The 11,976-nt window shown below is 52.0% G+C and overlaps 1 long non-coding RNA gene across 1 annotated transcript; it reads right to left on the bottom strand.

Moving 5' to 3' along the window:
* Nucleotides 1-8,256: 8,256 nt before the first annotated feature.
* LOC308635962 lies at nucleotides 8,257-11,954 on the bottom strand. The gene is made up of 3 exons (XR_014019308.1): nucleotides 11,820-11,954; nucleotides 10,422-10,531; nucleotides 8,257-8,572 (listed from the first exon to the last, which is right to left on the bottom strand). It is a non-coding gene; the product is annotated as an uncharacterized lncRNA (long non-coding RNA).
* Between the last annotated feature and the right edge of the window lie 22 nt (nucleotides 11,955-11,976).

Genomic DNA, 11,976 nt, shown 5'->3' on the forward strand with positions numbered 1-11,976 from the left:
GACACGTACGTCCTCAGTCCCGCTGGGGGAATGCCAGCCCGGACCTGGGTCCTCCCTTCATTCTTCCTCGTCACCATCCATCAGTCATCCCGGAGGCTGTCACGGGCACCGTGCTGGGCGATGCGGCTGGACCAGAGAACCCAACATGCTGGGCTCTGTGGGGCTCCTTTGGGAACACTGGGTCTCAGTGCCACCATCCTCCAACAGGGGCCATTTGAGGCTTTCAGGATTCAGCAGAGAGCAGGGTTCTGCCTCCAGGAGGCCACACCCTGGTGAGGAGCATGCATTCAACAAGCCAGGAAATGGACCCACACGAAGTGAAGCAGTGGGGACCCTCCCTAAGGAAACTGCATGAAGGGGGGTGGGGTGGGGGTGGGGGTGGGGGGTGACGGAGGGACCCTTGAGAGGGGTGGGCAGGGAAGGCCTGTCAGAGGATGAGACCTGCACCAAGCAGGGTAGGTGCTGCTGAGGGGGGACGGGCCGTGGGCATCACTCCTGCAGGGGGAAGCCCCGCGGAAGGAAGGCCTCTGTCCTCGGCCCTGTGTAGGGAGGGTTTGTCGGCAGGTGGGAGTCTTCCCGCTCGGTGTCCTGAGGCCCTGCCTGCGGGAGCTCAGGCTCCTCTGGGACGGCAGGCAGAGCGGTCTGCAGACTGCAGAGAGCCAGCTGAAGGAGGAGGCCCAGCACACAGCCCCCTCCATCTCACCTCCTGCAAGTCCTCCATCTGATCAGGAGGGGGAGTCGCACCGACCAGAACTGCTTGACCACAGCCTCATGGTCCCCGTAGCCATGAGTGTGAGCAGTGGGACTCCTGTCACCTGGCACTGGAAAAACGGGTCAGCAGCCAGGACAGAATGTGCCGCCCCCGAGAAGTGCCAGCAAGGGCCAGGGTGCCCACTCTGCTCGGTACAGACACGTGTACCCCGGGGTGAGTACTCCTGTGGCCAGCACCATACAAAGGGGATCGTGGCCACTTCCTCCCGAAACACGCTATGACAGTCCTTCTACGTTCCACACCAGCTCCAGCCCTCAGCTCCCCAGCCTCGGCCCTCCACAGCTCCGGGGCAGCCCCCTGCGGTACCCCCCTTGGCACCCAGGACAATGCAGCTCTTCTTTCTGCTCCTGTCTCCTGGCCCATTCTGAAGGGCCCACAGCTTCACCACAGGAAGGGCCCTGGGGCTGTGGGCTCTGGGGCTCCCTGCAGCACTGAGGCCTGAGGCGGAGCCCGACAGGTGCCTCAGGGCAGCATCAGGCCCGGCTCCCCCTTGGCTGGGGGCTGCCTCCATCCTCTCTCCACCTGCCTCTCCTTTCTCCTTCCCTGGGCTTCGTCCCCTCCGCAGCCTCTTTCGCAGTGGCCTTAAGCAAAGGCCCAGCCAGAGAGTCTGTGCTGGCCCAGCCAGGGCCTCCCCAGATTTGACTCAAGTCTTTGGCCCGTGAAGGGCCAGAGCCCTGCCGTGACTCCTGCAAATTAACCTGAGGAGGGAGCTTTGCTTATCTGTATCTGGGTGCTCAGGGTCCCTGTGCCAGACCCTTGTCAGGTACATGGTCAATGTCACCAGGTGAGGCCTCAGTGTGAAGGCTGCTTTGGCGACTTCCTCTCTCTCTCTCTCTCTCTCTCTCTCTCTCTCTCACACACACACACACACACACACACACACACACACACACACACACACACTTATTCCCTGTCCAGAGCATGAGTACTTTCTCAAATTTCCCCAGAGGCTGGGCAATCTTCACGGGGACTTCCTCCTCTCACTGGGTCTCTGTCCTTCTGTCCTTCCTATTTATTTCTCCAGCTCCCTGAATGAATAAACACATCCCTACCTCCCAACACCGATGACCTTTCTCCATCTCTCACCCAAACCCATTCCTTACCCCGGACTCGTGTTTGCATTTCAAATTCAAATTTCCAGCTAGTGCCCAGGGAATGCCCTCTCAGGTGGTCCAGCCAACCCAGTGGTGCCCCCTGCTCTTCTCCCTCCCAATATCCCCTCTTCCCTGTTCTCTGTGCGCTCTCCCTGGCCAATGGAGTCTTCAATCTCAAATTCACCCACCTTGGGAGACAGCATAGGGCTGGGACTGGGCTTTCAAGTCAGATGATCTGACTTTGTAAGCTGAGTCTATCACTACCTGTGCAAACTTAGAAAAATTACCTACCTCTCTGAGCCTCAGACTCTTAACCTGTAAATGGGGGATAGTATCACCTCCAGGCAGAGCTGTTTCAAGTCCTAAGATAAACTTACGTATAGTGCCCGGCACCTAACAGGCATTAGACAGTGTTCACTGTTGTTTTTACTGTTGTTATTAATTGGTGGCTTTATCCATTCCATTTCCTCCACGCACAATGTCCCTCCTCCATATCTGGTGGTTTAGAGCCTGTCCATCCTTCCTGACCCAGCTGCAAGGATAGAGCCTGGGAAGCCAGACTTGACCTTGCAGATTAGAAGGAAGCATTCCCTCTCTTCCTCTTTTTCTTTGTGTGTGTGGTGGGTGAAGCCTGACGTCCTACGCAAGCTGAGCAAAGGATCTAGCTCCGAGCCACACCTCCAGGGCTCTTTGCTGTCCTTGGGCCCTTTTGCTGTCCTTTGTTACCAACTCCTATAAAGTAGTGAATGTATAAGAAAATAATTGCTGCTCAAAGTCTCTTGGATAGACTTGAATTTTTCTGAAACAATCTTTACCAAGCTCCCCTTGTTTTAGTCACTGACCAAGTCCAGTTGTCTTTCTGAACCTCCACAGCCATTGTCCCCTCGCCGTCTTGCATTTCTTCAGGGACTCCTCTGCTGTACTTGTCTTATGCTGAAGAGCCCACTCTTTGGCTCTTTACAGACAGGGCTTGATCCTCATCCATCTTGGCAGCCTCGGCCCTTCGTCCAGTGTTCTCCCAACTCAAGCCGCTCAGTAGATCCATATATTGGGTAGATGGACTTGTCTGTAGATTGTTGTGGTTTGGCCGTGAGGTGCTCCCTAAACTCCGGCATTAATGCAGGAATGTTCTGAGGTGAGATGATCAGAGTGTGAGAGCTGTCACCCAGTCAGTCCACCCTCGTTAGAATGACCTGGCTGGGTGGTCACTGTGGCAGGTGGGCATGGTGGGAGGAGGCAGGTCACTGGGGATGTGCATGGAAAGGTGGGCCTTCCCTGGGCCACGCCCCTCCCCTGCTTCCTGATCCCACCATGACAGAGCAGCTTTCCTCTGCTGACCCCCACCACAGCATGCTGGGCTAACTCCCCTCGAGGCCCAGAGCCATGGGGTGGGCCCATGTGGACTGAGACCTCTGAAATGGTGGGCCCCAGATAAGCTTTTCTTCCTCTAAGTTGTTCTTGTCAGGTACTTTGGTCCAAGTGCTGAGAAGCTGACTAACACAGGAGTTGACCAGGGAACAATGACAGAATGAATCCCAAATCAGGAAGAGTCGTCAACTCCCAGGTGGCAGCAAATTTCTAAGAACTATCACCACTAATATTCTCTTGGCTCCAGAAGGATCTGGAGATGCGTCACACCTTTACTGAGCTCCTATTGGTTTACATCCACCCACCAACAAAATGTCCTTTTGACCCTTTGTGGCAGACCTGGAGCCTGGCAGCTCAGATTCTCCTCCGGAAGGGGCTGGCTGACCAGGGGCTGGCTGTGTGCTGAGGGGATGGGCTCCAGCTGTTAGTGCCTAGGGATCCTCCTTGACCAAGCTGGGCAGTGGTAGGAGGCTCAGCCATTTCCCCTAGAGGTAGCTCTCCTCTGGGGGGTCTCCCCCTGGGAGCGCCAGGTGGACAGGCAGAGACCTGGTATGTCTGCCTCGCTGGGCAGCCTGCTCCTCTAGCTGTCTGAGGTAGATGGCCACCCCTAGTAAGCCTTTTGCATTTGACTCCAGCTTCAGCCTCCGCTTCCCTGTGATCCCAAACAGCACACTCTGCAGACCCGAGTTCCAAGAGCCCCAAGAAAGAGCCCAAGGGCAGACCGACCCTGCACATTCACACCAGGAAAAGAGAGAGAAGGTGGGGCTGACCTGATGACACTCATTCTGGCCATACCTGGTCACTGGAAGCCTCTTCCAGTGGCCTCTCCATGTCCCAGGAAGGACCTGGGTCTTTTGTTTCTTTGGGGGAATTCAACTGTAACTACATTGTCCAAAATAGTACAGTAAAATCAATCAGAGGGAATGCTATTCTCATGGCAAATTTCCTGATTTCCCAAATGAGTCTAAAGCCAAAGACATTATTGATGAATCCTATTATTCCTCTTGGAGGATAAAAAATAAAGATAAATAGTGCTGTCTTGGATGGGCCCCCAGGGGACTGCGGCAGCTCTGGCTAGAGGGGAGGCTGGGGTGGGTGGGGGCCGGCTCGGCCCGCGGGCCCTTTCCTGGTCCAGAGGCTTCAGGAGTGATCTCTGCTCTCCCAGGGTGACTCTGCCGTCTCCTCTCTGTCCCCATCAACCCTCAGCAACTCTCTCTTGGTTCCTGGGGATTCTTGCGTCCAGCCAGGTCTCCTTTGCCTCAGTGTGGACTTGTTGAAGGTGTCTTCTCCAAGGGCTGAAAGAACAGTCATATTAATGTTGCTCTAACAGCAAAGAGATGCCTTCGAAAGCCTTGGGTTAAGATGAAGGAAGGCATGGTAGGTTCCAGCCTTCTAGAACCTTGTGGAAGGCATTGATACCATTTCCCCACTCGTCCTGATACCCTCCAGCAGGACTGTTGGTGGAGCAGTCTTTGACACGTGGACATTAGCTTCCTGATCATGGACAGGCCATTTGACCTCCAAACCTTGGTTTCCTCCTTTGAAAACGCCTGCTCCAGGGCAGCTGTGAGCCAGAGTCGAGGTTGAGATAACGGGGTGAGAAGGCCTGGTAAACCACGCAGCTGTGGCGTGAACGTCAGATGCCTCACTGAGCCTCCGAGTGCTACTTCTCTTCTTCCAGTGAAGGTCAGTATCTTACCAGTGCTCAGAGCTTGACATAGAAACTCCCAGAACTTTATATGTAACAGAGGGCAAACCTAGGTCCGACAGGAGCTAAGATGGCCTGCTGGGGACAGACGTGGGATTTACAACCATCCTCTCCTTAAAGCCAATGTTCCTGTGTGTCAGCACTTGGGCCAATGGACCTGACCCCTTGCCCTTCCTTAAGTGATGGATCACCCACTCTCCTGCCAAATGAGCAGTCCTCAGGAGCCACATCGATTCTGAGCTCCAATGTCAATGTGAAGATCAAGAACAAGGAGTCAGGAGGTTCCTTTAGGGATGAGAACTTATCTGGGTGCAGGGACAGGCCTGGTCTTTCCCTGGGGGAAGGACAGGATGTGAAAGTTTCCACTCTCTTGTCCCCTGGCTGGCCTTGGGGCACTGCTCAGTTGCCTGGGGGCTGCCAATCCAAGAGCAAGGTGTCCACCTGGATTTCCTCCATGTGCAGGGCAGGCTGGAGGCAGCAGGAGACATCTGCCCACCACCGGATGCCAGGGTCTAACACAAGGGCTGGTCCATGGGAGCCTCGGAAGGATTTGTTGAACAATTAAACCAAGCTTCTCAGCTTTCAGAGAAATGCACAGATTGTGTCTCCTGGGGCTGTTGAAAGAAGTTTTTGGGAAGAAGTAAGACCCTTTTGAGGTACTGACAGACTCCTCTGACAAAGAAGGGCCTTACTTCCTTGTATATATTTCAAGCTCTTTGAGGAGAATTATCCATGGCTAATAGCAACCATATCTATAACCTATTCCTAATCCACCTCCATCAATCCATTTCAAAACCCATATTCATAGTGATTTCTGGCTCAATAGGTAGAGACCAACTAGCTGAACACACAATGGACTAACTCATATGGCTTATAAACACTTTCCACATTCTTGAACTGATTTCAGTTCCCAGCAATCCAGGGTGATGTGCACTGTCTCCTTCCCTTGGCAGAACAGGAAATCGAGGCCAGAAAGATGAGTGGTGACTGAGGGGTTCAAATGAAGGACTCTGAGGGCACACTCCACGCTCCCTGCTGTGCCGACCTCTGGTACCAGATTCTGAAGAGCTCTGGAGAGGGAGGCCTGGGGAGGCTCGGAAGATAGCTGTCCTTGCTTTTCTTCTGAGCAGCCTTTCCTCTAAGACTAGAGGAGAGACCTAGGGGTGGGTCGGGGGAGCAGAGGAAACCATGGTCCACTTTCTGATTTCAGGAACTCTGCGTGGCATCACCCCCATGATGTTTAGCTTAAGTCTGAGAGCTATGTCAAATCAGTAACGTGCCAGAGACGGAGAGCCCTATAAATATGCAGCGCAGGCACTGCCAATACTGCCCAAGGAACACGTTTTGATGCGGGCTGGGGCAGGTCGAACAGAGGATATCTGATCACAGAATAACTCAGATGTGGTAGGACAGAAAAATTATAAGTCCCAAATATATTTGATTTAGCCTTGATTAAAGTTAAGTGGGGACCAAAGGTCAGACAGCCTTTAATAGTAAGAATCTTCAGATTCAATATTCAGAGTGCAAAGCACTGGATTAACCATGGTTTATGGATAAGAGAGGAGCTTAGAGGATATTTACAGATCTATTATTATACATTTAAGTTAAATCTCTAATTTTTTCTTAACTCCTACTTCTGAAAGAGAATTTCTGCTAAGACTCTTCACTAAGAAGAACAAAGAGATTTCCCGTACAGTTATTATGTTGACTAATAAACTCCAGTCCATGGAAATTTGTTATAAAGTGCACCCTGTTTGTTTTAGGAGATCTTTGCTCACAGACCCTCCACCTGCCTGTGATCTGTCCTCGCACAACCCAACTGAAAGGCTGGCACGTTCTCTTAGAACTAGGAACATAGCTGAGGCCTTCGGTCTTGTAAACATAAATAAAGTGCAAAACAAGTTACCTGTGAAATGCGGTGACTCGTGTGGTTAAGTGACTCTAACTGATTACGATTGGATTTCAGATGAAGTAGGAAAAAACAGATGGGAAGGTAACAGCGTAGCGAACTCAGCACAGAGAAAATTAACAAAGATGGAAACAAAATGTAGAGAACTAAGGTAGAAGAAAGAAAATCAACAGGGGCCTGACTTGGTTCCTTGAGTGAATTAATAAAATAGACTGATGCTATTATTCAAGAGAATAAAAACAAAACAAAACAAAAAAGTGTGCATGTGCAGGGGAGGCAGGATTTCAAAATTTCTTGAGCAGGGGGAAAGGAAAGGACATCATAAAATTGGGGCGGAGCACGTGGCGAGACAGTTGTGGTAGTTGCTTATCTCAGTCGCTGCATATGGCCTCTGTTCTTGGTGATAACTCAGTGGATTAGTTAGGATTTGTTTGGGTGCAATGGGCCAAAACCCAGATTCAGAGAAGTTAAGCATCAGAGAGCACGTGTTACCTCACATAACTGAAGAGTTGAAGGGTAGGCTTGATTTGAGACTCGAGCAACACCCCTGAGATCCCTCTCAGGTGGGGCCTCTCTCTGCATATGTGGATTCGCAGGCTCACGTCACACAGCTCCCAGGTCAGTGGCACAGAGAGACTCTGTTCCCAACATTTCAAGAAAAAATCCCAGTTAAGGGATTTTGCTAGCCCTGGTTAGCCCAGTTGGGTGGTGTATTCATATCTAAAACAGTCACTGTGGCTGGGGGATTGGAATGTTCTGGAATGCTATAGTCTAGCTGAGATGTACAGTGGAATATGGAAGTGTTGGTCAAGTGAGGCCCTTGGACTGGACACTGAGGAGGCTTGATTCCCTCCCAGGCAAGATGGCGTCCTGTCTCCATGAGAAGGTGCAGCTGGCATAAGCTAAGAGAAACCCACAGGAGTCCCTTATGCTGGTGGAGGAGGTGACAAAGGTCACTGGAACTGTGACCAGGGTCCCGAGGGCCTTTTAGTTGACTTAGGAGACTCAGGAAGAACGCATACTGGCAGCCCTTCAAGAACACAACTGAATTCAAGAGGCCCATCAGGGGCAGCTTCAAAACGAGCTCCAGCCTCTGACACCACCAAGTTCTGGAGAGGAAATGACGGGGAGCCAGGAACCACATCCACATTTGACCAGCAGCCAGCCCCAGAGTGGCCTATCAGGGTGATGTGGTCAGAGAGGGATTGGCAAACTCTGGATGTGGGGGAGGCTTTTAAATTTTTTTTTTAACCCCAGGGAATCTCGTCTGTATTCATTCAAACCAGGAAATACCTTTGAGGTTTGGATGAATAATTTTTATTCGGTTGTTACAGTAAGCATTGAAGCCAGAGGCACTGGGCGGTAGCAGAGGCCCTCTGAAGCTGAAGCTTACGGTCCTGGTGAGGGGACCAGGCCGGGGGTGGAGGTGGGATTTGGTTGGAAAGTAGGGGAGGGGGATTAACAGCCTGATGGAGTCTCGAAGGTTCTCACAAGATTCATAGTTTGGTTGAGGATTTGAAGATGATCTGTGATCTAAAAATAGATTTCCCAAACTGCAGTATTCTTAGATTCACCGCCTTCTGTAAAATTTCTGCCGTTCCTCGCTGCCTGTACCTGGGCTGGATCTTGTCCCTCATGTCTGGGATTTCTGAAATGTCACTTCTTCATTGCATCAGCCAACATTACAGCCAGGGCTTCCCGAGGAAGGACCACAGCTTCCCCTGGAGTGAACATTCCCATTATGCCAGCTCCTCTTTCCAGCCCTGAGCTCCACCTGGGCCTGTGGGTGCCTCGAGGTCACCTCAACTCAACCTCCGGACACCACATTCCCGATACCGCTCTCCCCCAACCCTCTGCTCTTCTAAGCTTCCTTGTCTTAAGAGATGGCTCCTCCAGCCACCCACTGGCTCTGGACCACACCCGAGGACATCTCACTCATCTTTTCCCCTAAATTCAGCCCAATGGCGAGTCCTGCTGATCTTCCCTCCAAGCTGCACCTTGAGCGCACACCACTCTGCATCTCCTCTGCTGCTCACTGTGCCCCAGCTGCACCATCTCTCTCCAGGAATCGTTCCTCCCATTCTGTACCTGATCATCTGGAATAACCACATTGAAGCACACGTGACATCATGCCTGTTTGATGGGAGGGGTGGACTCCCTATGGCATTTAGAACGACAGGCAGGCTCCTTGCTTGGCCTACAAGTCCTGCGTGATTTAGTTCCTCCCTACCTTTCAGATCTCATCTCACCTTCTCCCTCTCCCTCCTTCTCTGTGCACTGGCCACCCTGGCCTTCATTTGAATCCCTCCAAGCATGCATCTCTTCCTGGTCCTGGGCCTTTGCACATGCTCTGCTTTCTGAGGACACTGCCCCTTCCTCAGCCTCTGCCTCTCCCCTGGCTCCTTCTCCTCCTCATGCTCAGTGAAGTCCTCAGTCAGGCTTCCAGCCCCCCCTTCCCTCCACTCAACTAGGGTCTCCCCTTTTCTCTTCCTTCATGGGTCCTACCATCATTTATCATCACATGTGTCTCCCATGAAGGTGGGGACCATGTCTGTCTTTGCCATTGCTTCATATGGACGCCCAGCAAGCACCTAGCAACTTCTCAGTCTATACTGACCCCTGAACAGACCAGCAGCGGAATGTGAGTGTGCATGATTGGATGCTATTTCGAGCTACCATTTCATCCATATTCAAGGTAGCAACGTGCATTCATGTCACGGGGCTCCGCCTGAGTAAGTGTGCATCTAAATGAGGATTTCTACATCTACAAAAAACTTGCTATTTCCTGGAAACAGATTGTGTCTCTCTGATTGTCTATTAATTTTTTTTAAACTGCTGAAGATCTTGGAACCAAACCAAAGTCATCTCCATTTCCATTTTTATATCTTAATTTATAAACTGCGCCTTATAATTTACAAGCACTCGCTTACTGAGTGTCTTTAGCAGAGCCGAAACAAATACCAGCTCTGCCAGCTCCCTACTCCAGGCTTTTCTCCACACTGTGTTCTAGGATGAGCCAGAGCTGGCCTGAGTTGCCGAGAGTAAGGACAGTAATAATGATGACAAGTCACATTTATTTAGAGAAGAGAGAGAAGTCTTTTTATCCCCATGAAACAGGTGAGGGAAGAGCAGCAGGAGGTGGGAATGACATGAAGGAGGGTTTGCTTGTGAGAAGTGGAGCCCAGCCTGGAATCTGTGCCTCTAGAGTTCTCCAAGGATCTGTTAGGTCACTAGGCCACATGCTAGTGACATTGTGGGCCAGATCATTCTTTGCTGTGTACTCTAGGATGTTCAGCTGCATCCCTGCTTCTACCACCCCTCGGTGACAATCACAAATACATCCAGACATGGCCAAGTATCACCTGTATCATGCTCAATGGAAAACCAGGGTACTAGACTGTAACCCAGACCTTGATTAAAATGCAGGCTCAGGAGCCAGGAAAGCTCCCTTTTTCCAGGTGAGGAAACAGAGGACAGAGAGGGCCTAGCTTTCTCAGCATTACACAGTAGTACACGGCAGGCTGGGTGCCAAACCTAGGCCTGTCTGGTTCTGGGGCAGAGCCCACTTACCTCCCCGGACCTCCAGCAGGCTTCAATGCAGATCTTCTTGTCCTGGGTTGGCAGGAAGTGCTCCATTTGTGAAGCCTCATCTCTACCACTCTGTAAAGCAGCAGCCCCTCCTTTAGAAAGACACATGCATGATGTTGGGTCCCTGTATCTGTTGCTGTCCCTAGACCCAGCAGCCAATTTTGGAGTATAATCCTTCTGGCTGGGTCCTGAGTGACCTCGGGCAAGAAAAAAAAATCTTGACGCTCAATTTTCCTATCCATAAAATGGGAAGACTCACTTCCCAGGGCAGATGTGAGAATAAATGATAAATGTTGCTTGGTTTGCATGGATGCGAGGTGTCGGGTAAATGGTGGCCGCAATGAACGTCCAGCTCCCTCCATGAAGTTTCCTACAGTGAGTTCACCTTACATTTCTGAATCTCTTCTGGAAGGTCTGTGACCTCCATGTAGCCCTGTGCAGTTATTCCTTTAGGGCTACCTGCTGAGCTAGACTCAGGCTCCCTGAGGATAGGGCCTGCTCCTCTGTCCCCTCTCACAGACGCTGATGTGGTATTTTCCTGGGGGATGGTGCTATAAATAATTGTGAAGAAGTGATAGCCCTAAACTTTGGTGCTGGGCTTTTCTGGATATTGCTCCATATCAGAAGTGGTTTCCTTGGTCTGTAGCCTCAGGATGGGGCTCTCGACGCCCCCCCCCCCCACACACACACACATTCAGCAGTGTGGGCTACTGGCCACTGTTTGGGTTCTGCTTTGTGGTTTTCCTTGATTTCCCCAGCTGCGGGCTAACTCAAGATCACACGACAAACTCAAGGAGTGCCAAAGGGACTAAGTGGGGCCAGGTAACCAATCCCCATCCCAGGCCAAATCACTTAGACCACAGGCCTGCCTGCTGGCTCTTTCCTTATCAGCAAATCAATCTGCCTCAAACCATCAGCGAAGATTAAGTGGCAGTTCCTAGAAGCATCACGCCCTGGGTTCCCATCAGTTTGCATCCCCTGTTTAATGGGGTGGTGGGCTGCTGGGTAAGCAAGCTACCTTGTTGAGTGAGGGAAAACTTTTGCAGGCTTTTTGTCAAGCTCAGGCAGGGCCCAGAGTGACAGAGGCGCATACAGCGGTGGTGCCTTCCCTTTTCCACAAGCCTTCAGCTTGGGCGAGCGCCTGGCTCCAGTAACCAGATGCCGTGGAGCCAGAACCCAGTGCCCTCTCAGAAGACAAGCAAAGCCACCTTCGCTGAGCCCCAGGGCTCACTTCAAAATCACTAAAGGCTGCTCAAAAGGCAGGACTCTTCAAAGCTCCCAGGGCAGAGTCCCCTCCCCACAGATCACGCCAGTTCTCCCTGTCCCTACTTTTTGGGGCTCACATTGTGGCCAGGCTTTAAGGATTCAGATCTCCCCCACCTTCTTTGCAGCCCGTGGAGGGACTGCGGGCATCTGATCCTCTGCGGTTGGGCCAGACTCCCAAGGGGTCTCGGTCCGGGCTGGCCCCTCCCCGGAGGTCCCCCAACTTTTCCCTGTGGCCCTCCGGGGCGCCGCGGCCCCCTCCCCCGCGGGGCGG

The sequence above is a fragment of the Spermophilus citellus genome, assembly GCF_964194105.1.
Source record: "Spermophilus citellus genome assembly, chromosome: 2".
In the NCBI taxonomy this organism is placed as follows: domain Eukaryota; kingdom Metazoa; phylum Chordata; class Mammalia; order Rodentia; family Sciuridae; genus Spermophilus; species Spermophilus citellus.